Source organism: Charadrius vociferus, unplaced genomic scaffold (assembly GCF_000708025.1).
Source record: "Charadrius vociferus isolate BGI_N301 unplaced genomic scaffold, ASM70802v2 scaffold1863, whole genome shotgun sequence".
NCBI classification, from domain to species: domain Eukaryota; kingdom Metazoa; phylum Chordata; class Aves; order Charadriiformes; family Charadriidae; genus Charadrius; species Charadrius vociferus.
The window spans coordinates 8,169-34,841 of record NW_009647563.1 but is presented as its reverse complement, the minus strand read 5'-3'; the positions used below and the strand labels follow the sequence as shown (position 1 = coordinate 34,841).

At 47.8% G+C, this 26,673-nt stretch overlaps 1 protein-coding gene and 1 non-coding gene across 2 annotated transcripts in view; one reads left to right on the top strand and one right to left on the bottom strand.

The window, feature by feature from the left end:
- CADM3 (cell adhesion molecule 3) overlaps nt 1-26,673 on the bottom strand; it is a gene marked incomplete at its 5' end in the record, with an annotated part of 115,654 nt that overhangs the window by 81,013 nt on the left and 7,968 nt on the right. The window lies entirely within an intron of this gene.
- Nucleotides 23,035-23,108, top strand: TRNAR-UCU. Its single transcript has one exon. It is a non-coding gene; the product is annotated as a tRNA-Arg (tRNA).

Sequence of the window (26,673 nt, the reverse complement as noted above, 5' to 3'; positions counted from 1 at the left end):
GGCATGGTCCAGCTGGGAGAAGGCTTTCCCCTGTTGTCCTTGTCTGCAGCTGGGGAAGGTGCCCTGGTAAATCCCCCTCAATACATCCCTTCATTTTCATATTGCATTTGTACTTCCTTATTTTGATTAATTATTATAGACTAGGATAATTAGAAGCTTCTGGTCATTGTCTCTGGATATTTTCCTGGTGTCTTGCAGCAGAGCTATTTCTTGCATTCCTGAGGGAGATGCCATATTTCTTAGATTTCTGTTAATCTTTGTGGAGCAGCTGCAGTTCATGTCACAGATTTTAACAGAAGAGCAGAGCTGATACCACTGAACTTAGCCTGACAGGTTAACCTTGTTACGAGCGTCCAGAAGACCTCGTAAAATGGTGTTGCCTTTGGCTGGATCTTGTTCCTTGAGTTTGCTTATGAGGACATCATGTGTGGCAGTGACAGAGATCTCACTGAAATGGTGATTTATCACAGCAGCGTCTCCCTCTCTATCTATTTCTTGTCAGAGGAGAAATTAGACTGGGAGTTTTGGCCCGTGTGTCCAGAGGGCACAAGATGCCGTTTGAGGGAGTTACATGCATGTCAGAAACTGCTCTAAAAGACATTTCTCTCCAAGCGCAGGGACGATTCTCAGGTGTTTTATCAGCATGCCTGGCCTTTGGTAAAAGCAGAGCTGCCCACACACCAAGCTTATGTCTCATACCAGTGCAAAAGGGTACTTCTTGGTTTTCTGAAGGCAGCAAAATGTTCTCCTTCCCTTGGGTCTCTTCTGAGGTAGGCTAAATTAAAATTTGTGGTACACAAATAAGAGACTTATTGTCCTCTTAGTAGAAGATACCCAGTCGCACAGGTTCTCATTGTCAGAAGGTGCTGTAGGTAGCTACCCAAAATGAGGTCCTTTGCATACGCTGAGTACAGTGCCTCATTAGTCATGTTGTTGTATACTGTTAGTTCCCTCAAAAGCCATTACTGAAGTCTGAACATGAGGCTTAAACAGCTCATAATTACACTAAAGCTGTGGCTGATGATCGAGTTAGACTTATCTTTGCATAGATGCAGGTGTTGTGTGGACAGCTCAAGGTGATAGAGCATGCAGAGAGAGTGGGTTTATGTTGCCACTCGTAGTCGTCCACTGAAGAGGAATCCCCATTTGTGCCCTGCACATCTGTGACAGTCAACAGAGATGCGCAGGGGGGTTGAATCCTGCCATCCCGAGGTGAAGTGCAGTACAATGAAGGGACCCCAGCAGCCAGGCCAGATGTGCACATCTGCTCTGTTGACAATTGATGTTAGGTTTTGTGAGCCCCACGCTGGTAACCACATGTCCTACCTGCTATTTAGGAAGATAGTGATGGCTTACAGCATTCAGTCTTGAGTTCTGCACAGGGGGTATGAGCCAAGCATTAAACTCTGGTTTTCAGTGGTCTGTGTGTGAGCGGCATGGCTGTGCTGGAGCTTCATCTGTGCTGTAACTTCTGGCAGAAGCACTGATTGGTTCTTCTCAAGCCTTCTCCAGAGGGATGTAGTCTCTGTGTCTCACACTTTTTCTGAGCTCAATGCTCGGGAAAAGCCACTTGCCACTTGAGCTGCAGGGATGCTGTTATTTCAATCACAGGCTTACTTCTGGATAAAAAAATGTCTGTGTGTGTTGGAGGTTGCTCAGTGGATGGTGAGGGTTGATGAGGTACTGTGGACCCCAGTCAGAGCCGTGTGTCCCTTGGTCTGCATGCATCTCATCAACCCTTTGAATCTCTTCCAGTCGCCTCTTTCCTAAGACAGACATTGATACGTTGGTGGTTTCTGCTCCCAAATGCTCACCCGTCTCTCTGGGGTTTTTTTGGCATTTATTTGCCTTCACAAAAGATGTAAGCAGAAATATGGGTGAAAACTCAAGATGAAAGCTGCGAGTTATAAACTGTATTTCCAGCACATCCTCACCTCAGAGACCGCTGAGGTTATGTGGACGTGGTGGGTACATTTTGCCGATGGCCCCTGTGAGTGTGGAAGGGACTATCCTGTGCTGTCTATAGTCTGCATGTTCCTTCTGAGCTTGCAGGGTAAATTGAATAGCAGGAGTCTGGTAGAAGCAGAGAGAACTGTTCATCTCAGACCCCAAGCTGCTGCCGTGGTGGGGATATCTTAGGCACACTTAGGCATTCGGAGTGAGGCAGCTGCTGACATCTCAGCAACTGAGTCTAGCTCTGCCTATCTAAATGAAGGTATATCCAAGGATGCTGGATGTCAGTCAATGGGACCTGGCACACCATGTCACTTGCAGTCAGACACATCCATGTGATCAGCTGAACCTGATAACTGTACATTATACAAGCTAAATCCCACTCCAAGCTAGAGTTAGTGAACAGTTGCTCCCACTGAAGGGCATGCGAGCAATGACAGCAGAGTCCTAGGGACACAGACTGGGATGTTTGGTCCATGCACTGTTCACAAAAAAAGCCCAACCTTCAGCGTTCAAATGCTCCTCCTTCTTCCTCACCCAGTCCTTGTCTCCCCACGCTCCCTATCGTATGCTTCTACATCCTCTCTTCCAACCTGACGTGCCCCTCCTCCTTCCCAGAGGCCCTAAAGTCTCTGCTCTCCTGTATGCTGTGTAGCATATGGCACATCCTGGACAGACTCATCTCTCCTAGTATGAGATTTGTCTGCTTTTGGGGACTGAGACAGGGACTCTCCATATGACTCTTCCTTGCTTCAAGGAAAGAGGCAGATCCCTTGCTCCTCTCTGCTTCTCTCTCACCAGGGCACAGGAAAAGAAGCACAGCCCAGTGCTGTTTGCTCCTTGAAGACCAAACCCACAGCCACACACCCCGGGCAGACGGAAGCCTCCTCTAAGCAGGCATGGTGGTTTGAACCATGAAGCCCAGAGTCTACGCCTGTCAGAGCCACCCATGGTGCAGCAGCGCAGCAGAGGGCTGAAAAGGCCAAGTGCATCCGCAAGATCTGGTGAGGACCCGAGAACTGGAGACAGACAAAGAACTTGCATCTATCTGCTAACATGAAGTCATCTTATCACCTGATTGCAAAGCCAGGGAGCTGGGAGAGCATTTGAATGGCTGCTGCTGCTGCCGCAGTGATAAATTAGATAGCTTTGAGAGCACTTTAGAGCTGGGCGGAAAATTCAGTTGCTCTCCTGCCAATTTCATCCTGTAAGTGGAACTAACGCTCTCTTTAGCTGCACTCTTCAGCCACGAGCAAGTGTCCCTTGTGCGCTGCCTCCAATGGATTTTGCTCTCTGGGAACTGTATGTATCTGAACCAGCAGAAAGCAGGCAGAGGAGAGACCTTGCTGTGCATGCTGCACCAATCGGAGCATCACAGGAACGGGAGCCCATTTTGTCCTTAATGCCTCAGACAACTTGGACCTGGGTCTGTAAAGCAAGATTTGAGACCATCTGTGAGACAGTGGCTTGTGTTTGTTTTGTTCCTAGGAGGTGGGTGAAGAGAAGCATGCCTCACCATGGTGGGATTTTTAAAGCCCAAGTTGGAACTTAACGAAAAAAACCCAAACAAAACACTCTGCCTCCACATGACACAAGATCTGGACGTGATTCGATTTGCTGGCTCACAGTGTGCAGGAGACCTAATGTTGGAAAGAGGCCTCCAGCTTTGACATCTATGAAACAGAGCAGCAGGAGAGCTCCGGGGAGGCAGCACACACCAGACAGTCCCTGACACCCTCCCTCCTGTCACATGCCACCCGTGGGGCACTCAGGCCAGGTTTTATACAGAATCAGAGAAAGTGGACAGGTCAAAATAGCTGGGTTCCCAGGCACGGGGACTGTTTTGCAAGGACTGAGAAGACTGTTGGCTTGAGCTGGAGCACGAGAAATATGTCTCCATCCTGAGACTGGAAAAAAGAAAGTGCAGAAAGGGACACAGAGCTCCTAATGTATGAAGTGCTGGGAGACAGTGTAGGTTTATGAGGCTGGGTGTGCAAGTGCAATGCCTGGACAGGCATTGTCCAGGGGATGTGCTGTTCCTTGCAAGATGCAAGAACAGAAGTTCCCAGATGAACTACAGAATGTATGGGAAATTGTTTTAAGAATTAACCTTAACAGCTCTCAGTCTGTTTAAATCAATGCTTTTTTTTCTTTCAAATGTTTCACAAAGCTGGACTGGCCCAAGTGCAGATGGTCATTCCCGGTAGAGTCTGGAGTAACAGAGCTGAGTGGGGGAACGCATGGTGGAGAATGGGAGAAGCCCCCTTTTTTTTGGCCGAAGATTCCTGCCTAGCACTTGGTAAAGCTTTCAGAAAGAATCCTGCTTGCCTTCAGCATTGCAGGCTCAGAAGCTGTTCTGTCAGCAGGCTGGTGAGGGACAAGGACAAGGTGGTGCTGTGGTCCCTCTGCAAGGGGTCTGCCTGACCCCTTTTTCTGGTAGCGACATGTATAAGACTTGGCCTGTAATGGAGCTGCAAGGAGTTTTATAAATCTGCTTCCTGCTTTGTATCCAGGAACATGTCGTTGTTTTCCTGGAATAAATCAGTTTTCATCCTTGGCTTGTCCCTGGGAGCAATCTCAGCCTTGTCTCTGAAAAACATGGGGTGGATCTGTGGCACATGATGGCGAAGGCTGTCTTCTCGCCATCCAGGTGCCGGGATTTCTCCCATCAGTGGAGAAAGTCAGACAGTTCAGGGGAATGTCCAGCAGTTGAATGGCACCTAAACAATCCTGCTTTCCCACTGGCTTTGAGAGGACTGCAGGGAAGCTCAGAGCTTCTCCACCAGGTTTGATTCCACCCTGCACACCAAGCCAAAGGGAGCATGTCCCTTCGTCAGTAAAGGCTGATGAGACAGCCTGTGGCTCTTCACAGCTGAGACAAGTTTAGGGGTCTCCAGAATTGGTGTGTTTTCCACTGCCCAGTGAGAGACAGCGAGTGGCACCAATGACCAGGACAAGGTAAGACACCCCTTGAAGTGAAGTGGGTTTGGGCGACCCCACTGGTACGAGCAGAACCCTGGTATCTCGAGGTCAGTGGCATCTGACCAGGCATTTCCCAAACATGGTACAGGCAGGAGCTGGTCCTCTCTACTACAGGACAGGGTGTGCAATCTCCTGTGTTAACCTGTGAAGCTGTCCCCTGCAGATGCTAATGCAATGTGAAGCCTGTTCCGGGCTTTTGCTAGAAACCTCTGCCTAATTTATAACCTAAATGTATTCATCAGCTCATTTGGGTTTGCTCTGAAACATTTTTCACATTTGATACTTGAAGGAGCCTGTGTATAAGGCACCTGCTTAACTTCAGGCAGTGTAAGAAGCAGCACCAGTACATTTGATAATTAAATGTTTGCTGCCACCTAATTGTCCCTTATTACACATATTCTTTGAGCCGAAAGCCTGTCTACTGGCACTCTCCCCAGAGTGCTGAGCTTCAAAGAGAGCTGGAGAAGAATTTCCTTTCTTAAAGCACAGTATATATTTAAAATGGAGTCATCTCCAAAACTGTCAGGAAACAGATAAAGAAATTGAGAGAATAGCAAACCCAGCAGGCTAATTATAAACAGTCGAATATAGAAAAAAAAAAAAAAAAAAGCAGATTGCAGCAAGCTGATAAAATAACAACAGCAATAACGCTGAAAGAGCTAGCACTTACCTACAAACACCACAGCACTTGGATGAGCATGGTCTCAGCTCTAACTGTAATTTTTGTCTGCAGATCTTAAAATCTGGCCTCTTTGTGCTGGCAGGATGATACGGATCCAGAGATCAGCTGCCGTCATCAGCTTGACTGCAGCCTAAAACCAGAGGAGATCTGGCCTCATGAATGTTTCCAATCACCTCTGTGCCTCAGGCTGGCTTTTCCCTGGATTTGAAAGTCCACCCCTGAGCTCTTCTCTGTTTTGAGCACTGTCCCCTGTTGGGTTGGATACATCCCGCCTGCCTTTGCTGCTGCTCAGCACTGCATCTTGCCTGCTTGCAGAAATCCCAGGAGGAATGTGGAGGGTTGAATGAACTCTACATGCTGGCAACGCTGCAGCCACCTGGTGGGTTCACGCTTCTCCATCACACACACTGAGCAAATGGTTGCATTTACACAGGCTTTCGGCAAGGGAAGCAGTGTTTTCTCAGCTATAAATACAAATACATTCAAGGCAGTTAAGATTTTTTTTTTTAAAGCACGAACAGCCTGTGTGTGCAAGCAACTCTATTTTCAGCTGCACCAACTAAGAAAGGTTTTGTAGTACTTTTGGTTTATCTTTCTGGTTGTTATATTTTCTCCTTAGTGTTTAGCCTGTCTTGAGAAAATGAGGCTTGTGCATGAATACAGGGTGTGTGATTGGGGAAGCTCCTCAGAGCTGGTCATGGAGAGCAACTTAAGCCCTGGTTGTGGGGTCAATGGGGTGTCTGTAGGCGTGAGCAGTCAGCAATCCTGGGACATGTTGCTCTAGGGAATGGGATATATCTGCTTGCATTTCAGCATCCAAAACTTGGAGATTGGTGTCTGAGCGTTGCAGGGTGGTGGAAAGCAAGGGGCACCTCCTGAAGGTGAGTCAGCTCATGCCGGGACAGGTGTCTACTGCTCTGTGAGTCATCCCTGTTTCTTGCCACTGGCTATAAAGGGACCAAAAACTGATGAGCTCATTGGAGACGTCTACTTCACGGTTGTCTAAATTTGGATAGATGATTCTCACCAGTGGGCTTGACAGGCCTAGTGATGAGGGCTCAGCAGAGCTTCTGCATCCCTGCAGAAGGGGTAGCAAGAGGCGTTGAGGATCTGAAATTGGCTCTATGCACCCTGGGAATCACAGTGCTCCTGAGAATGGGCACTGGGATGCAGTGGGATTAGCACATCTGTATTAGAAAATTAAACATGCCTGGGACCACTCTCAGGTATGGAGGCTAATCTGTAATGGTAGGGGTTTGTATCTATGCCACTAAACTGTCTTCCAAGTAGGATATCCTCAACCAGAGCCTCTTGGGAGCAGTCCCTCCCCTGTGCCTGGGAATTATGTGAGAGAGAGCTGGCTTGCATGGCATGCCCTGCCTGGCCAAAAACATGCTGGAAACTGTTCAGCTGATGTACTGAGGATGACAGAGCCGTCGTGCCAAGGAACATCTGACACCTCTTAATTTACTAGTGGATATGGAGGCACAAGCTGCCCTTGAAGTAAGGGACTGGCATTTGCCAGGCCGGAGCTGTGGACTCCCTCTGGCACCCAAAACATGAGCATCATCTGTATCACATCTCTTAAAAGGCCCAACTTTTGTGAGTATCTGATTGGAGCAGATTCACTGATTGGGGCTGTACTACAGACATTTTGGTTGCAGTAAGCCCTTCTTGTAAGAGCAACAGAAATTGATTCTGGCTTAAATTTTTCACAGCAAACAGCAAAACATCCCCGAATTGAGACCTCGCGCTCTTCTTCCTACCTGCTTTCCCTTCCTTCAGAAGGAGCGTTTTGCTGCCCTCCCCTGTCCAGAGGCAGGCAGAAAAGGCACCGGACCATTTGTAAATACGCTTTCGGGTCTCTGGGTAGAGAGGGAAAAATCGCAGTGTAATGTTTGAGGGCTCCACCAGACCCCACAGCAGCCGGAAGAGGCTGCCTGGGGCACTTTTACCTTCACCTCAATGCATCCCCCTTGCAGGTGTCCCCAGGCTGGCTGTGCTGACATCCTCAGCTTACCTGGTGCAGTGGCACACAACAAAGCTAAAACCTGGCAGTGACAACGTGCAGCTGGGACATGACTGCACCTACCAAGCTCACCTTTGGGTGGAAAAGTCCAGCTTCCTCTGGTTGTAGCAAATGATGTGATAAAGCTGTTCCCTAGATGCCTACCCCTGCTGTGCTCTGAGCATGAGACTGAAGCATCACATTGATTTGAGAAAAGGCCAGATAAGGGTTTTATCTGGGATGTCTCAGTCTGAGAAGAGAAACTGAAGCATGTTTCTGTCTGGACATCCCACCCTGGTCTTCAGGGGCTGCCTGCCTGAATCCTCAACCAGCTTGTGCTGTTATCAGCCCTGCCTTGCTATCATGTTCCTTAGGTGACAATCTCCTCCAACTGCAAGAGAAGAAGAAAGCAATCGCTTATCAGTTCAAACCTGTCGCGTCACACCTCTGTTCAAGGGACTTTCTATTGCTTTGGTGATTCCAGTAGTAAGGGACATTGCAATGACACATCCTGAGGATATTCAACTTGTATTAAATGCTAGGTTGTGAACAGCTGGGAGACTGATGCTCTCCAAAAGGTCTTTAGGAAAAACAGGAGGATTTTTCTAGGCACTGACAGACACTGCTGCACCTGTGGTATCTGGACTCTGGCAGCAGAATGAGAAACTCCAGGGGAAGGTGGACAAATGCAGGAAAATGACCCTGTTGTCAGAGCCAAATTACTGCCCTCCAGCACTGGAGATGAGCTGAGTGTCTGCAGAGACATCAGGTATTAAACACAAGATCATATGGTCTGGCCACAAGTATAAAACAAGCCATATAAATATATGGAGTGATTAATAAGCCCGTGTATTGGCTTTATGTGGCAAGGTTTTGGTAGTGAGGGAGCTGCAGGGGTGGCTTCTGTGAGAAGATGCCAGAAGCTGCCCCAATGTTGGACAGAGTCGTTTATAGCCAGCTCCAAAATGGACCCACCGCTAGCCAAAGCTGAGCCCATCAGCGATGTTGGTAGCACATCTGTGATAACATATTTAAGAAGGGGGGGGGGGAACTTGCTGTGCAACAGCAGCCAGAAGAGAGAAGTGAGAATATGTGGGAGAAACAGCCTTGCAGACACCAAAGTCAGTGGAGAAGGAGGGGAGGAGGTACTTCAGGCGCTGGAGCAGAGATTCCCCTGCAGCCTGTGGTGAGGACCATGGTGAGGCAGGCTGTCCCCCTGCAGCCCATGGAGGTCCATGGGGGAGCAGATAACCACCTGCAGCCCATGGAGGACCCCACACTGGAGCAGGTGGATGCTGAAGGAGGCTGTGACCCCATGGAGAGCTTGCGCTGGAGCAGGCTCCTGCCAGGACCTCCAGCTGCGTGGAGAGGAGCTCACGCTGGAGCAGGTCTTTGTGGCAGGACCTGTGGCCCCATGGGGCATCCACGCTGGAGCAGTCTGTTCTTGATGATCTGCACCCCATGGAAAGGACCCACATTGGAGAAGTTTGTGAAGGACTGTCTCCTGTCGGTGGGATCCCCACCCAGGGGAAGCATGAGAGGAGGAGGAGCAGCAGAGACAATGCGTTATGAACCTCCCCATTCCCCATCCCTCTGTACTGCTTTTGGGGAGGAGATAGAGAAGTCATGAGTGAAGTCGAGCCTGGGAAGGGATGATCTCCAGCTCCACCTCAGAGGTGGAGCATTGCCTTTGCTCTGAAATGGCCAAGCCCTGCTGCTTCAGGACAACAAACCTCAGCTCTGCATGCACCAGAAATTATGACAAATGTAGCACAGAGAGGATCAGATCAATAAAACCAGAATGTGCCAAAGGGAATGACAAAGACACTGGGTGAGCTGCATGCACCCCACCCTACTGGGCAGCAGGCTTCTCTTTCTGCCCTTTGATATCTGGCCTCAAGGTGCCACAAAAAGATCTGGTTCTTCTAATCAGCACCAAAACCAGTGTGACTGAGGACAGAAATATGGTGATGCCCTTGTGATCAGCCACCAATAGCAGATGTTGATAGAAACGCTGCAGTCTCAGCCCAGAGGTTGCTTTCCTGCTGCAGTGTGGAATGACTCTTTTCCTTTGGAGTTTGGTCAAGGCTAGCCCAAACCATGCTGCTGCTCCCTGTGAACACACTGTCAATCTCCAGTGAATTCTAAAACTTTCCAAAATTTACAACTTCCAGTACAATACTCTTATTGGGACTTTCTGCTAATGATAAATAGGGGAGGAAAAAAAAGAAAAAAAAAAAAAGAAAAAAGAAAAAAAAGATTTAGAGAGGAGCTTGAAGTAAAAAGCTATGAAGTTGCCTCCTTTCTAACACTGGATAATTCACTGAATCTTGGAGATGGAAAGGCTGGGGACATGTAAGGCTGGAAAGCTTTGGTTTGCAGAATAAGCCCACCCTCAGAAGTCAGGGCACTGCTGTTTAAACAACAAACATCTCGTGATCCCATGTTCCTCTCATCATTAGTGGCCAGGGACTTGCAAGGGCTGCCTCTCCTCCTCTGCGCTGTCAGTGCAGAATAGTGTCAGCCTTGAAATGCCATTGTTGGAAAGGCAACACTATAGAAGAATATAGCAATGAACTTGAAAGAGCCTTGTTGGATACTGTCCCCAGGCTATTAGAAATGTAGCAAGCAACCTGTCAGAGGATGGCACAGAAAGGAAGGCAGCCAAGGCAGCCTGGAAGGCGAATACAGAAGCTGAGGGCACAGTCAGTGAAAGATTCGGATGCTGGCAGAGAGCTGCACCTTTGCAACGGGCTGATGCCCCGGTCAGAGCTGTGAACCAGCGGCTACAGCCTTGCTGGGGAACAGGTTTCAGACTTGTCCATCTTTGTAACGCACTGTCCTGATGATGGGGAGAGTTCATAGGTCTGTCCTATGGGCTGGGACTCTGCTTGCAAGTGGAGATGTCTAAATGCAGATCTCTCCACGCACAGGAAACATGGCTGCTTTCTATTAAATGCAGTGTCTGCCTGTGATCCTGCTCTGAGGAATCTGCACCGCTGTGACAACCTATATTTCTCTTTGAGGGATGTTGTCCCTTCCCACTGCTGCATTAGCAATTTCAGATGTCCGCTTGGCCGCCGAGGTGAGCAGCTCTGGTGCCGCCATAATCTGCAGTGGAGCGCTCCAGCATGCTGTACTTGGGGGACTCCTGTAGCTCCGTTGGCTTAATCAGGGAGCAATGTCCCCTGTCTGGCAGAAGACTATGTCTATGACTGACGCAGCTTTGCAGACAGAGCTCTGGAGGGACCATGCTGCTACCCAGGCCTCAGGCTCCACACTGTGCCCTACTCCTACGCCCGTAGCAGGTGGCCGCATGGAGCACACCTGGGGACATGTGCCTAGGTGGGGGAACTCCTCCATTTAATGGCAGAGCTCTGGGAGGAGGTGAGTAGGTCGAGGCGTATCTGGGAGTCTGAGAAGGAGGTTGAGCCCTGGAACCGCACCCTCTGTTGCCTGGGACAGGCATGTCAGGCAGACAGGACGCATGATACGGAGGATTCCCTGTCCTCTCTCCAGCTGGCACAATGTGGTGAGTTAAGGGATAGGGGGGAATGGCAGCAAGTTCCTGCCCAGCGCAGCTGGCACGTGTCCTCTGTGACCGTCTTCGCAGGTGCCCTTGTAAAATAGGTATGAGGCTCTGGAAGTGGAACCAAAGAATGATGAGGACAATGGTCCGTCAAAGTCACTGAGGTTAAGCTGGTCTATGCCCTGCATGAAAACGAGTTATTGTCATAGGAGATGCTCTTCTGAGGTGAACAGAAGGCCCAATATGCTTGTCTGAGAACACTGCTCCCCTGCTGTACATGATTTCTCCTCAGATGTTTGTAAGGTGGTTAATAACTGTTCACTTTCCACTTTCAAAGTCAGAAAACAGGTGGCTTATTTCATAAGGTTCGTTTAAACACTATTTCTTGAAGGGAGTAAGAAAAGGCCCTTTAAGAAGGAAAGAAAGGAGAGGAGGAACTGACTGGAAGATAATTTGGATGAGGAAGAAGATGAAGAAAGGAAGGAAGCTGAGTATGTGTTCCAGGAGAGTCTAAGTATAAAATGACCACAGCAATTAGCACAGACAAGAAGGACCTGCAGGGCCTAATGTGCAGGGAGTATGACAGCTAGTCCCAGAAAAAAAGGAATATAAGTATTTGGTGTGTTCGAACTCAAAAACTGCAGGGTATAACAGTATCCAATTGCTTCCTAAAAAGAAGTTGGGTTGGGAAACACCAGAGGAAGGTGCTTAAACCAGAGGACAACTCTCCCAAATGTGGACATATTACAAAGCAGTCAGTGTTCATGTGCAGTGAAAACTGAATAAACTTTTCCAGTATCAAAAGCAGGATGCTGTGAAGCCTGCAGAGTGGGCATAGGAAATGTGGCTGATGTGAAGGCAAAGGCTGACAAGTTTATGAAATTAATTATTTGATGTGGAGTCTGTGGTGACCAAGGACTCAACACCATGGGTGGGGGAGCAAATGGAGCATCCTCTTCTGAGTTCATGTTCCCAAAAGAGGTGCTAGCCTTGTACAGATCAGCAAGGGATCAGTTTGGGTGTCTGAACATAGATGCACCACAGACCTGGGTTCCCCCTAGGTCCTCTGAGTATGTCTTATATCCTGTTGGACATCTGATGTGGCATTAGGACTTGCTCCCTTATGACAGCAAGCTCCAGCTGTGGTCTGTGACCCAAATGCGCTCCTGTCCAGATGCGGAAGCTCCCAAAGTCCAGACGTTGCATTATGCCCTGAGAGCTGTGTGATGATACTGCCCATGTTTGCAGCCAGCCCCTGCTGCTCACATGCTCTTCTGTGGTTTTCCTGACATTCTCCCTGTTCCTTTGTTTCTGTTTTTGTCTGAGCTTTCGTATGTGAATGTTTGAGCTTGTTTATCTGTTTCAGCTGAAAAACTCTACAAGCTCCAGCAAAATGCTAATAAGAAGCATTAGCTGCAGCTAATTGAGCTGCTTCTATGATCCTCCATAATTATCTCCTGGTACAGCACCTACCCTGAGAAAGGCTGTCTAAGAAAGGCAGAATGGATGGCAGAGATAATCAGATACAAGATCTGGGAAAAGCATTTAATTTTCTTATCCAAATTAAGATTTTTTGGATTGATTACCTCACTAAATATTTGCTGTTGAGAGCAAACTAAGCTGGTGCTGGTGAGGATTGCAAAGGGAATGACGGGCACTCAATTATTTACAGACTTGCTTGGCTAGCTGAGTGTGCGCCCGGAATGCAAAGAGAGCCGTCGCTGGGAATCTCATCGGAGATTTTTCATTGGGAGTAAAAAGCAAGCAATGACAACGGGGAATGTTCTCCTGAGTCAAAATGCTGAAACTTGCCCAGTGATAAATTGAGCTGTCACCAGGGCTTGATTATCACATCCAGAGCATGCCTTCCCCCAATCTTTCCCCAAACTCCTTGAGTTTGCAGACAAGGAGCATGTATTAGGTTGGCACAGACCTTTGAGGTCAGCAGGTTGCAATTGCTTGCAGTGCCTTTAGAAATCACGATTAATAAATGCACTAGCTTTGTCCTAACCTAGCTTGTAGATCTTTTATTGGTGCAGCCCTTAGTTGGGTTGGATGTACTGCACGCTCAGCATGTGTGGCTGACTCCTTGCTGGGCGGTCAACGCCTTGCTTGTCCTGATCTTTCATGGATCGCTGTAACTCGCAGAGATAGAGACAGCTCATAACAATTAAAACCAGATTTATAAGCTGTGCAGAGATGATGCAAATTGCCACAACATTTTATGAGTGTGGTCCAGGAGAACTGCAGTCACAAACCATACAATAGGCTTGCAAGTGATGGAAAATTCATGTATTCTTCAAAATGGGAAAAGGAGAAATTGGCAGCAGTAGCTATTAATAAGCTATGAAATATTGGTTGCCATTTAGGAAGCTCAGGTATCAATGAAAAGCTATACAGCCAAGCAGAGCTATCAAGGTGAATGGTTTTATACGCAGACATATATATATCAAAAAGAAAAGGAATCCTTGCAGTGGCATTGCATATCTCACTGGTTGCAGATGCTAAAACTGTTGTTAAAGATCTAGAAAATCTTAGACGGGTTGAAGCCACATATTTAGGAAGAAGGAGTATAATGTCCTCTTAAATTCACAGCAAAATGGGAATCCTGTGACGCCCAGGCTGCAGTCTGGGAGGGCTGTGGGGGGATCATTCCACTTTCCACCAAACTGGGGTTGGCAAGTAATAGTCTAGTCTGTTAAAAGCTGCTGATGAGGACAAGGCCCTGTGAGGATTCGGACTTATTCCTGTCTGTGCTTGTAGGTGCCCGATTGCACTGGCCCATGCCAGTTCCAGCTGTGGAGTCAAGCCTGGACCTGGGACTGCCGCTGAGACCTTACCAACAAAGAAGTGAACTGCTTCATCCTTCTTACTTCATGCAGCTAGAGACATTGCTTATATTTATTCATCCCATTATGGTGTTTCTATTTGTTCAATTGTAACATTAACTAGGCAAGATGCCAAAAAGCATCTGCTAATATTAAGTATATAATTATAACAATGATATGATTGCAAGCTCAGCTTCACTTGCTGTTATGAAATGGTGCTAATTTGTCTGATAAAGGGCACTATGTTGACATACTATACGCGCAAACTTCTTTTAGGCTTTATTTATGCTGTAAGTTACCGAAGGGATCTACTTGTTTATGTGTATATGCATTTTCCACTAATAGGCTCTCATCCTGATCAGCTGGGGAGAGGAACAGCACGAGGCTTTTGGTACTGTTTATCTACATGCCTCTTAGCAATACATACTCAGTCTCACCCCTGGCACAATGTGGGACACAGACCTTCACCTCTATCAAGAGACAACAATTCCTAAGACACTCACGTTCGCCTCGGTTGCTCATGTTGGACTTGGGGAATACAAGGGACAGTAGAGAGCAAAGGATCAGATGGATGCGTGTCCTCCAAGACCCTGCAGGACTGTCTCTGTGCACTTGAAGATCTTCCATAAACTGCCAGGAAAAGGATTTCGGAGATGCTCTCTGTCTGCGAAACCCCCACCTTACTGCAGTGTTGGCCAATGCAGACAGGAAGCACCTTTACCTATGCTGAACTATTTCTGGACTCCTTCAGCTGCCTGATCTAGCTTGCCCCTGGCTAAGGAGGTAAGCCTTATCCTTTTGGTCCTAAATCTACCAGGACATCCCCTCCAAAGTACCAGTTCCAGAGCCCAAAGTCCTGCTCAGTCCCCTTTCTTTAACAGGCACCATTTTGAACAGATCAGAGGGGACCTCTCCAACAAGGTTTGGGGACAATCCATTCATTTTGATTGAAGGAATGGCCCAATTGATGTCCTTGGTCTGCATATGTGAAGGCAAAAGTTGGTAGCACGCTACTTTGTGAGTACTCATATCGTGCTTAGCTTAGATGAAAGGTGCAGGAGGTGCCAATTGAGCCTGCTTTTTATCCCACCGTAATGGCATTGGCCTTGAAGGCACTAATATGCCTTAACGACTCTGACCAGCCTCACCCCAAACCATCCGCCCATGGGCCCAGGAGTGCCATTTCAGCTCAGCCAGGGGCACCGAGTCTGCGCCTGAGCTACCTCAGAGTGTGAATTTCTTGCTCAGCCCCCAGTTGCCTGTCTCCAGGGTGTCCAAGCACTCTGAGGATACCCTAAAACTGCTGATGGAGTAGTTACATCTAATGTTGTTGTAGTGCTTGAGCTCCCATGGCCAGGTAGGTTAGCTGTAGGACCAGTGCCCCTCTACCTCTCTGTTGCATGAAGCAACGGTCTTGCTGTAGGAAAACTTTGTGGTAACTGTCTTTATGTGTCTTGTAAAAACCCTGTTTATTTTCCCAAACTTCCTTCTGTTTGGCTTGCCCTGGACATTTTTTTTTCTGCTCTACTACAGGCTCTTACACCTGCTGCTTTGCTACCGAGGAGAAACATGGAGTAACAGTGGCACCAAGTGGGTGTACATGCAAACTGAACAACTAAAGCACAGCATAAGAGGATCTTAGAGAGGAAATAAATGTGACTAAGACTCGCCATAAAGCTCTTCATGGTCAGGGCATCCCACAGTATGATCTAGTACTGGTGGAAGTACAGCCCTGAACAGGAGGTTCGGTTGTGAACCTTGAAAGGCTCTTGCTCCAGCATGGCGTGGGTGAACCAGGAAAGGTAAAGGGGATGTAAAAGAGCAGTTCAGCCTCTTCTCACATAGCATCATCTACAGAGATCCTTCCCACCAGCAGCAGGAAGCACAGAGTCCCAGTAAAATGGGGACCTGGCAAAGGGGACACGCAGCAGCCATGCAGACTCTTGTGGCCTCTTGTCTACCCATGAGTCCTGGCAGTGCATCAGCAGGCAGCACCCTCTGGTTCTGCAAACCAGCCACAAGAGCTTTTAGAGTAGGTGTGAGCACACCCTTTTCAGTCTCTTTAGCCTCAGTATTACAATACATCACCTTTCTCCTGAAGTTGGTGTCCTCCAGAGTAATTTCATTCACCAGTTCTGAGATCCCAGCTTCCAAGTAGGCAACTTTTTCCTCTCTAGGTGAGAGGAGAAAGCAATCCTGCTGTTCCTATTCCGCATCAGTAGGATTGTGCCTATGTCTGCTACCCAGATAAATGTCCAGGGCCTGTTTCAACCTCCCAAAGATCTTTGGGCCCACTGCTGTCCTGCAGTAAGGAGTTTCACAGGTGAAACCCATGTGAAGAGTTTGAAGTGTGTTGCCACAACTACCACCAATGTGTCTCCCTTGTTGCTTTCTCCATCCTCAGAAATCTGCTGGCCACCATCTGAATCCTTTTTGGCAGAGGGATGACTGAAGGCAGCTGCTATACTTGCACCCCCAACAGTTTGCTTTCCTAGTACTTGGAAATAGAAACATTGCCACGTGGAGACATTGGTCTCCTGGGACCTGGCCACAGTGCGACTGGGGACTTAACAGACGCATTCAGTTCATGCGGAGGGAGGAGGAATTTTTCACACTGTTCCTGTTACCGCAACAGCCACGCTCAAAGTGAGCTATCAGGCCTGGGAAGATGCTGAGCTGCAGATGCTCCTCAGGGAAACAGCAGGTAGGCACCTCTCCCAGGAACAGGAAGGGATGAGCCACTGAGGTTTTGGTCCTGTCCTTCCCCTTAAGATGCATCTCCTAGCTGTCAGGCCTTTCTTAGCATCACTGAGTAGCCTGTGTTGGTCTGGAGATCACGTAGCCCAAAGCAGCTGCTCCTTGCCTGGCTTTTAACTACTGTTGACTGATGTAGCGAGGCACTGCTGCAGCTGGGTTGACTCAGTTGATAAAGAGCTTTTTCCAATCCACAGATGCTGTCTTTCCATACTGCTGTGAAAGTGCTGGTAGGAGTCACCTGTGAGCAGGTGATAGAGGCAGGACAGAGTGCCCCGGCTGTGGGTGACATGAGCCATTGGAAGGCTAAGCCCTAGGGAAGTGAGGTGAGACTCTAGGATGGGAGGAAATGGGAGTGGAAGGGAGAAGACAAGGCATCAGGGCAGCTGCGCAGGACCGTACAAGTCCTTGCTACATTGAGTGATAAATGTTCCCTTGAGTAACTGGGAACATTAAAGGAAGAAAATGCTAAAATGTACCTCCTGACTCAGAAGATCCCTAAAAAACGGTCAGAGAAATGGCACCCCGTACTTACTGGGATTTATTGCCTTTTTTCAACAGCTGCTGGTGGCAGTGAGACACGGGGCTGAGTGTGCCTTGCTCTGACCTCGCGCACCAATCGTTGTATTTACCCATATTGAAACAAACTGGTTTGAGTTTACCAATACATACAGTGACCCCTCAAGGGGTCCATCCTCTCCCCTGCCCCCCACCTGTCAGCCTTCATGCCCTCTACAAGCTTTGTAAGTGGTTAGTTGGGTTATATGTTAGCATGATTGATAAAGTTAAATCCTAAAAGTTTAAAAGTAACCACTGTGACATATTACTAGAATTAAGTGTTAAATCAATGATCTTCTACTTATAATTACTCCTTGTTTCATTTTTACCCCGTTTTGATGTAGTCTAGTGTCTTGATATACATGTTGTGCATTTCCAGATTAAAAGCCTTGCTTGTAACTGACATGCAGCCTTGCAGGGTGTAATTTGGATTCCCCTCCCATATCGGTGCCTCCCTGTGAGAAGAGGGTGCATGTGAGCGCAGAACTAAAGGAATGGGGCAGAGAACAAGGCTGTTAGAGGCAAGGACGAAATGCAGCTGACATAAGTAGGATGTAAGGGAGAGAGGGGAAAATCCGGAGTTAATCACATTTATAAACAAACTCACAACCCAATAAAAATTTTTCCCAGTTAGAGATAATACAGTTAATTTGCATGTGAGAGGTGTGATATGGATGGGCTTGTGACTGAGAATCCTGTTAAGTCTCCAGAAATACTGGCTTCATATAAGCTTTCCTCTTTGCTTTTCAATGTCCCAGTAATCAGTGAAACTTGAATCCTCTTGATGTTCTGTTGGCCATTTATTTATTATCTCTCGGATGTGATTGATCTGGATGTGCTGACAAAAACCTGTTTGGCCTTAGGAGCATCTTTGACACCCTCTTTGTTTGTGCTGTGAGGAAAAAAAGCAAACCAACACGTTTCTTCATCTTTGCCATCCTCTGGTGTAAGTCCATCATGTGGAGCAGAAACAGGTGCACCTTTCTGGTTAATTTAAAAATTTTCTCTTTCTCATTTCTATTGGAACTAGAAGCCTTTTCTGTAACTATCTTGTTCCATCTGGGTAGGGATGTGGCTATACATTTAAATTCTATGTTGGCCTCTAAATAAAGGAACTTTTCTGTGAGGAGGAGGAGGAGGTGGAAAAGCAGGACTCCCAGAGTTACAGCTGTGGAGGCAGAGGAACTGTTTGCAGACAGATTTGAGAGAGCTGTAACGCTGAGAGGGATCAGGGCTGTGAAGAGGAGACGTGGCCACTTGGTCCTTTCTGCTTTGGTCCAGCTCAGTGGTGCTGGGTGACAGCCGTGAACTGGATCTCCAGAGGCAGTTTGCTCCTGCTGTCTGACTAAACCTCCTTAGGGACACCCGCTTTTACCTTCCCTTTGTGTTAGACACCTCTTATTTTTTATTCTTTTATGCCAGGAGGTTGGGGGAAGAGAACAATACAAGAACCATAAATTCAAGCAAAACCCCAGCTCATGGCTGTAACAGAGGGTGTCACTAATGCATTTTGCTCCTTGTTATGCCCCAGCATTGATTCCAGCTGTCTGTTGCGCATCTGCAGGGCAAACCGCATTCTGCAGATCCCATGGCAGGTTTCCCCGCATGGTGTAGAACAGCTCTGCTGGTTCCATTGCAGCAGCCCGGGGCTCCTCTCAGCCTCCAACCGCAGGTGCAGTCCTCGCAGCCACGCCAAGACCGAGGGCTTTTTGCAGTGTGTTTTTCATAGAGTCACCAAGGTTGGAAGGGACCACCGAGTCCAACCATCAGCTGCCAAAACCACCACTACTTTTTGCTTGTTATGTCTTTTCTCCACTGGAAGGGAAAAGTGACAAAGAACCCCAAACAACCCAAACCCCAGCAAAGAGGTCCCAGTGAGTAAACTGCCCCGGCGAGGCCGACCCTGGCCGGCAGCCGCGGGAACGGGGTGCGACCTGCCCCGCAACGGCGCGGCCTCCTGGGCCCTTCCCTTCCTTCTCCCTTTCCCTCGGGGCTCTTCCCGCCGCCGCCCCCATTCCCATGGAAACTCCGGCCGCCGGGCCGCCCCGGGCGGAAAGGGCAGGCCGAGAGGGGACAAAGGCGCCGGGAAGGGGGAAGCGCCGGAAAGGAGGGAGGAAGCCGAGGAGGAGAGGCCCGAGCGGGGGGACAGAGGTGGGGAAAGTTGGAGAGAGAGGGGAGAGGCCGGGGGCCGGAGCCGCGGGCGCACGGCGGGAAAGCGTGGGGCCTTGTGTGGGGCTGGGCGGGCGGGAAAGCGCCCGGAGAGCCCCCGCCGCGGGCCGCCCTGCCGGTAGGGAGCCTCGGCCTGCCGGGGCGAGCGCGGCCTGCCCCGGTGCGGCGGGAGAAGCCGGTGGGGATGGTTCGGGAGGCGGCCGGGCCGGAACGGTGTCCCGGGCGGGCGCGGAGGGGACACCGACGGCAAGAAAACGGCAAGTTGCTGGAAGGAAAGGAGAGCTGAAAGCAAGAGCTGGGAGCAGCAGAGGTGGTTGCAGTGCCTGCAGAGGTGAATACGTCAATAGGTCGGGCTGAGTGACCAGCGTAAGCGATAGACAGGATTTGGGTTACCAGGCAAATCCTGTGAGTGTTGGGGTTTTTTTTGTTTTGCTTTTAGAGAAAAAAGGCAAAACCCGTAACATTGAGATTAGAAAGAGGCTGAGGGTGAAAGGGGCTCGGCAGAGCCGGGGTGAGCAGCGGGCACGCCGCTGCGCTCTCTGGAGCTGGGAGGCGCTGGGTGGGTGTCAGCGCCATGCCCTGCTGTGGGAGAGGCCGGGGGTGACACGGTGCTCCTAGAGAAATCGGGCAGGTTGTGCCCATGCTGTCCTCACACAGCCAGGTATCCATGGTAAACTGAGGCACTGTGCCTTCACTGCAATACGTCAACCATAGCACTGGAGGAGGATGGCAATTTGCAGCTACGTTAGTAATCTTAGGGGTAAAATACTATTTTTTTAAAGTTAAAATAATATGGTACTTTGTTAGAATTAGTTTCTTCTCCTTGGAAGAAAGGAGACATTCCAGTCCCTTGACCCTAAAGTCTGCCCTGATTATATGCATCATGAATGGTGCTGTCCTGCTGGAGACACCAAACTCCATCACACCTGAAAACTTTTTGGGTCTCACAATGCTAGCAGAATGCACAGATAGCTAATACCAGTTTTCCATGAAGAGTAAAGAAAGGGGGACTGGTTTTGCCTTCTGGATGCTTCAAATCAAAGTATTGTTGCTGTAGAGTGGGGCAGAGATTTCTTGAAAACACCATCTTGCTGATGAAATCTGCATATGAAATTTGGTTAGGTGTCCATAATTGCATGTATATGTGTATGGAAGGTGGCATTTCTTGATGGGTAACAGTGGGAGTGTACCTAACCTGCTTTCTGGCAGGCTGTGTGAGTGTTTCTAAAGGTGTGTTTCCATGGTCTCTGCTAGTTTGGATCCCCTGTGATGCATCTGTTTGTATACAGGCTGAAGAACACTAGGGTCACAGCATCGTCCCTGATTAAGCATGTGCCCGAGTAGCATGTTGTTGATATTGCTAATAGTGTAATATTACGTTTTGAAAAGTCCGTGTAGGAAAGTGTGTGTGTGTGTGTGTGTGGGGGGGGGGTATCCTTGGTTTTTGTGGAAGAGGTTTCAAGACCTGGGGTCTGGAAGGTCCCATCTCCTCTGTTTGTAGAGCTGTAGTACCACCAGCTGCACAGTTGGGAGGAATGTTTTTTTTCTGCCCAGAGACTTTTTCTGCATCTGCTGATGTGGGGTCGCGTCTTCAATGGCTGTTGAGCTCTGTACAAGGTGTTTACTGCTTTGCAGGTGGCTTCACTTCTGAGTACAGTGTTGGCTTCATTCCTGGTGCCCACGTGAGAGCCAAAATTACGTGTTCCACAGTTATGTCAAGCCAGCAGGTGTGGGATGCCAAACAGATCTCATTGTCATTAGTTGTCCCTGAAGAGCTGGCGGTGTGGATGACCAAGGGGCTTATGCATGGTCTCCAGCCCCTGCTTAGATGGCAGCAAAGCTGACAGCTGACCAGGTGCTGCTAGGCTGGAGCTCAGCCCTTCTGGGTGTGCCGGATAGGGGACAGTGTTTCCCCTGCAGTGCCCTGAGCTGGGTCTTGGACACCCGGCCTGGGCTGTCCCTCGCTTCTGCAGCCATTTTGAGGATCCCAGCTGAGGACGTGCTCTCAGCATCTTGGGTAAGTCCACCCAAGCTGGACACCTCCGATAGTCCAAGCATCCCCTAGGTGCTTGCTGCTGACTGCTCGCTCAAGATCCCTATCAGGGATATGCTGCTCTGGGTGGTGATGTGACAAGGGAGACCCAGGTAATGCTCTGAATTTCCAGTGTCTGGTCTTAGCCAACTCGCTCTGTTCCATCTGGAAAACAGGTTAAAGGGGGATGCTTTGGTCCACAACTTTCAAATCAGTGCTCTCTGTAGGCAAAGGGTGTTAGATTTGCGGTTTACATAGAATTACCAAAGGAATTTATTCTTTTATATTTTAGCTATGTGCATAGCATGCCCCAGCCTAGTGCACGGAGGACACGGATACAGGGGAAAGCAGGGATTATATATTTGACAACACAGTTCTATAGACCAGGCACGTTTCCATGTTAAGGGGTGGGCTAATTGGTTACTGTTGCTTACGTAATTGCTGTGTACTTGTCCCATGCAGGACCTGTATGGGCTTGTTCCATGCAGGTGGTTGCAAACGTATGGTCAGTGTTGTGATGATCTTCATTGGTCTAAGCCGATGTCCTGTACAGGTGGTGGTGGGGTTTATCCTAGAATCTGGTCAGTTGCCGTTCTGGCTGTGGTTATACGCCTGGTTCCATTGAAGGGTAAATCTATTGTTTTATTATTGGTATGGTGTGTTCTCCACTGGTAAGAGCTGGCTTGGGTTCAGTCTTCAGGTCACGTCAACCCTGAGGTAAAAGCTTATGGTCTTGGGTAGCGTTCATTCTTCAGAGCAAGTCATATTGCAGTTAGTGTCTCGTCTTTCGTGTTTGTCCCTAATTAAGAGCATGTTTGGGAGTAAATGATACTTTAAAATTCATGTGGTTTAGAAATGCAAAATGTGTTTGTTCACAGCACGGAATCATGTCACAGAGTTTGATCAGTTGTTCAATAGCTCAGCAGATGTAAAAGGATATTTCCTGTTAGTTTGATGTAATCTTATTTTTTTTTTCCAATGGAAGATGCACGTAGAGAAACATTAAACCCTTGATCGACAGCTTCCTTAAAATAAAAACATAATAGCTGCTTTTTTATTTCTCTGCTCAAACCACAGGTTTCTGCATTTTTCATCATGACAAACAGAGCTTTTCTTCATCATTGTTAGTTGTGAGCTAAATCCTCTTTCATCTTTATCTCTCTTGGCTCCTGCAATGAGGATGCTGCAGTGGTGCTGAGGGAGATGCAGCAATTAACTCTACTCCAGGATTTAGCTCTGCCCTCACTTGAGCTAGAGATACTGTGGAAAGGTTGCCAGAGAAGAAGATACAAGCCTGCATCCAGGTTTTTGCCGCATCCCTGCTGCTGAGTGAGATATGGATCATACCCAGAATTACTGCCTGTCCCTGTGGAAAAAGGGGATGCCTAGGGATGTTGTTTTGCAAGGGAAATCAATCTAGGCACCGGGTTTTTGCACTGCCTCAGCACCATGCTGTGAGTGGGGTGTAGAGACCCCTCCAGTGATGCAGGAGGTGTGGGATTTTTTTAGTTCTGGTGCCGATGTTGCATTCATGGTGAGGTCTCTGTGGCGCAATGGACGAGCGCGCTGGACTTCTAATCCAGAGGTTCCGGGTTCGAGTCCCGGCAGAGATGATCTCCAGGCAGGTGTCTCTTTTTTTTTAATGCATGTTCTTTTATAGGACCCAATACATTACATTTATAACACCCCTGAGGGCTTCATATGGGAAGATAATGACTTTTCACGACACCCTTTCTACAGCTGATGCCTGTAACAGTTGTGTGGTCCCTTTCTAAGGTGTCTGTCTTTCATCATATTCCCCTTTCCTCATTCCTTTTGGTATCTCCTGAATAGCTAGGTGTTTTAACCCAACTTGTTCCCCCAGTACTGCTGATGGGTCCCATCTTTGATACCTTCTTAAGAAAAGTAGTGTGCTTTCGTAGAGAAAGCAAGAGAAAAATTTTCCGGTAGAAATCAGGTGGTTAGGCAGTGGTTTAGAGCCTTCTGTTGGTATTTCCTGTGATAAACAAGGTAATTTTTTTTCAAATGCATGGCAAAAAAAGTAGGTCTATATTCTGAATTTCTGCCTGTGGTGGTGCAGGCCCCCTGTGCCTCGTTGCGATGTCAGGACTAGCCAACATTGCATTCTTGTCTTGGTTACAAGTGCATTGAGGTGGGACAAACTGGTACTTTCTTGTTGTGGTTACAAATGCAGTGAGTTGGGATGATTAGGCACTCCCTAACTGTACCTGAAACTCCTGCTGTCTGGATTGTAGCCTGCTCTGGAAGGTACCAGAATTACCTGACAAGAATTGTGGCCAAAATAGAAAAACACTTACCAAAGTCAATCATCTCTCGATACTATAAATAACAATCCTAAGTGAGACCCCTTGAGCTCTCTGGGATCGCAGCAGGCTGTGACGCACTCTCTCCCCTTGAGGTGGGACACCTCTCAGGGTAGATTTCATGAGGATTTCGCAGATCATCCACTAACAGGTGCCGACAAAGGAGAAGGATTCAATCGTCTGCTGACAAATGGCGATGAAGGAGAAGAGTGAGTAATTCACTACAATTAGATTTCTTGAGGTTCAAAGATTGTTTGGTACCAGTAATTTACTACTATTTGCAGAAAGAGACACATCTTGATTTCATAGGTCAACCTCTATATCTATGTGTGCTTGTGTCCGTGCAATTTAATTTAGGAAACTGTCGTAAGTTTCGTGTGAACCTTGCCACTTTTAAATCTTTAACTAGGTTGCTGTGTTCATTCTAGCAAATTTTATTGAATCCCTCTGATAATTGGCTGATGATTAAGTATTGTTAAAAAATCATGCAACCTGATTCTGTGTTAATAAATTTCTGCTACCTCAAAGTCATGTAGGATCCATAATCTTTTTTTTGCGAAAGGTTGGCATAGTTGGTGGGATCCAAAAATGTACATTTGTGACACCACCTGATAGAAATTCTTTGCAAATGCTCTTATTTTTTTATGTTTTTACTTAGAAGATGCGTGTTTGCTGGCGGCCACCTCCATGCCCCTGTGGGGGTTCATCTTCCTGAGTAGCAAATTGACTCTTTTTCTTTCAGATGTTCTAAGGTAATAGTATGTAACTTGCTATGTGATCTCATTGCTATCAGTAGCGAGAAAGGAGAGAGGGGAGCTGCAGGTGAGTGCAGCTGTGCTTGGTAGGTGAATGGGTTTCAGTGGGAGCTGCTGCAGCTGTTAATTATGGTGGAGAAGTGCTGAAGGTTGGAGGAAGGGTGCTCAACCTGGATGCTTCATGTACACTCTTTAGAGAGTAGTTCCTGTGTGGCTTGCTGGGGATCTCTGATGTACACTCAGCTCTAGAGAGCCAGGTATGCTGCTTGGACAAGTGAAGCTTATGAATAAACATTTGATCCTCTCGTTCCCTCATAAACTTGTCCGCAGGCTTGTTTGCACCTCAAAGCACTCTTACTGTCCTCTCTGCCATCAAAGGTGCCTCCATTTGGTCCCCAGCCTCCCGAGGACATCTGTACTCTGTTCAGTGCCCCAGCATAATGCAAACTGAGCGCTTGCTTCCTTGCATTAGAAGTTCAACGCAGTGGCTGGACTCCACTGATGTATGCCTCCTACATCAGCCAAGACACCATCGCGCACCTGCTGCTGGAAGCAGGAGTGAATATGAACATCCCAACACCAGAAGGGCAGATGATGCTCAGGCTGGCCTCCAGCTGTGGAAATGAAAGTGTTTCTTTCTTCTACAGGTGTGTATCCCATAATAAATAGGTAAAGCCACAGTACATCATTTAAATGCACAGGGTAGGGTTCTCCATCAGTTGCAGCCAAAGTGTGCAATTTGTGCACAGCAGTTTAGTGGCACAGTGCTGTAAGGAAGGGATGAGACATTTTCCAACACCTGCAAGAGCATTTACTTTTATGCTGACAGTGTTCAAAATTCATTTAGGTTTAATACTGATTAAGTGTTCAAATCACTTTGGCTTATAAAGCACGTGTTGTATGTCTAGCTGCTCTGTTTACCTAGAATCCTTCTCTAGTTCAACTACTATCCTATCCCTTATTCTACCAGAATTCCTCTACTTTCTTCTGTGCTATTTGTTAATATGCTGACATATAATTGGGGATTTTTGTTTTTCAGGTGTCTCATTGTATGCGTCTCATGATGCTCAATAGATCCCCCTGCCCAGGTTTGCCTGCAGGTGGTTGAGCGCCCCAAGGGGAAGGGGTCAGCCCTGGGTGCGATGGCTTTGTGCCTTTTTTGGGGGGGGATAAAAAGTGGTGTGTGTGTGTCTGTGTGAGTGATGATGTCATTTGGGGCAGTCCAAGGTCACCGTGGGGGGGAGGGGGTCGATGATGTATGTGGTGGAGGAGCAGGTGAGTGGGGGATGAGGGGGGTGTGTGTGTCATGTGGGGGTTGCCCCAAAAGAGGTGGGTCACAGCCCCAAAATGTCTGACAAATCATTTGGGGATTAAAAAACGTGAAAACCTGTAACTATATGCATGAGGCATTGAAATAGAGAAAAATCTCTAATTTTTATATATATTGATACATAATATTTATGTATAGAAGAGTTCAAAATAAAAACCTGTATCTCCAACCATTCTGTGTTTGTCTTACATAAAGAATTTTAGAATATAAAAAGATTTTTAAAAGATTTATTTTTAAGAAGATACTAAAGTTTCGAAATATTTAAACAGGCCGTTATTTAGATGTTCTATATAATAAGTGTTAATATATAAATTGGAATAGATATGTATAAACAGATAGTCTATAGAAGTGTAAACAGATAATATATATTCTCCCTAAATATCTGTGTGTAAATGGATATGTAATTGTAAATGTCTACACTATATAATGTTTTTAAAATGCAAGGAACACCTCTTTATATAAAGGATTTAAAATCTTGCCCTCCATCTAATCTCTTTTGAAGGGGCTATGCACACACAGTGGGAGCCACCGCCCAAAAATACCGCAAACCACCCCGATTCTGGGTCTGCGTGGAACAAACCGGGCTGAGACCGGTCACTGCTCATCACCGTGATGAGCGCTTAGAACCAGATAGTGAATGGGGCGCCGCGCATGCCCAGTGGCACGCTTGGTGCTGCCCCCCGACCACCAAGAGTCGGCTGTACAGCTCGGACGCATGCGCGGCCTCCCAGTGGCCGGACCGGCACCGAGAGAGCGGCGCACGGAGGGG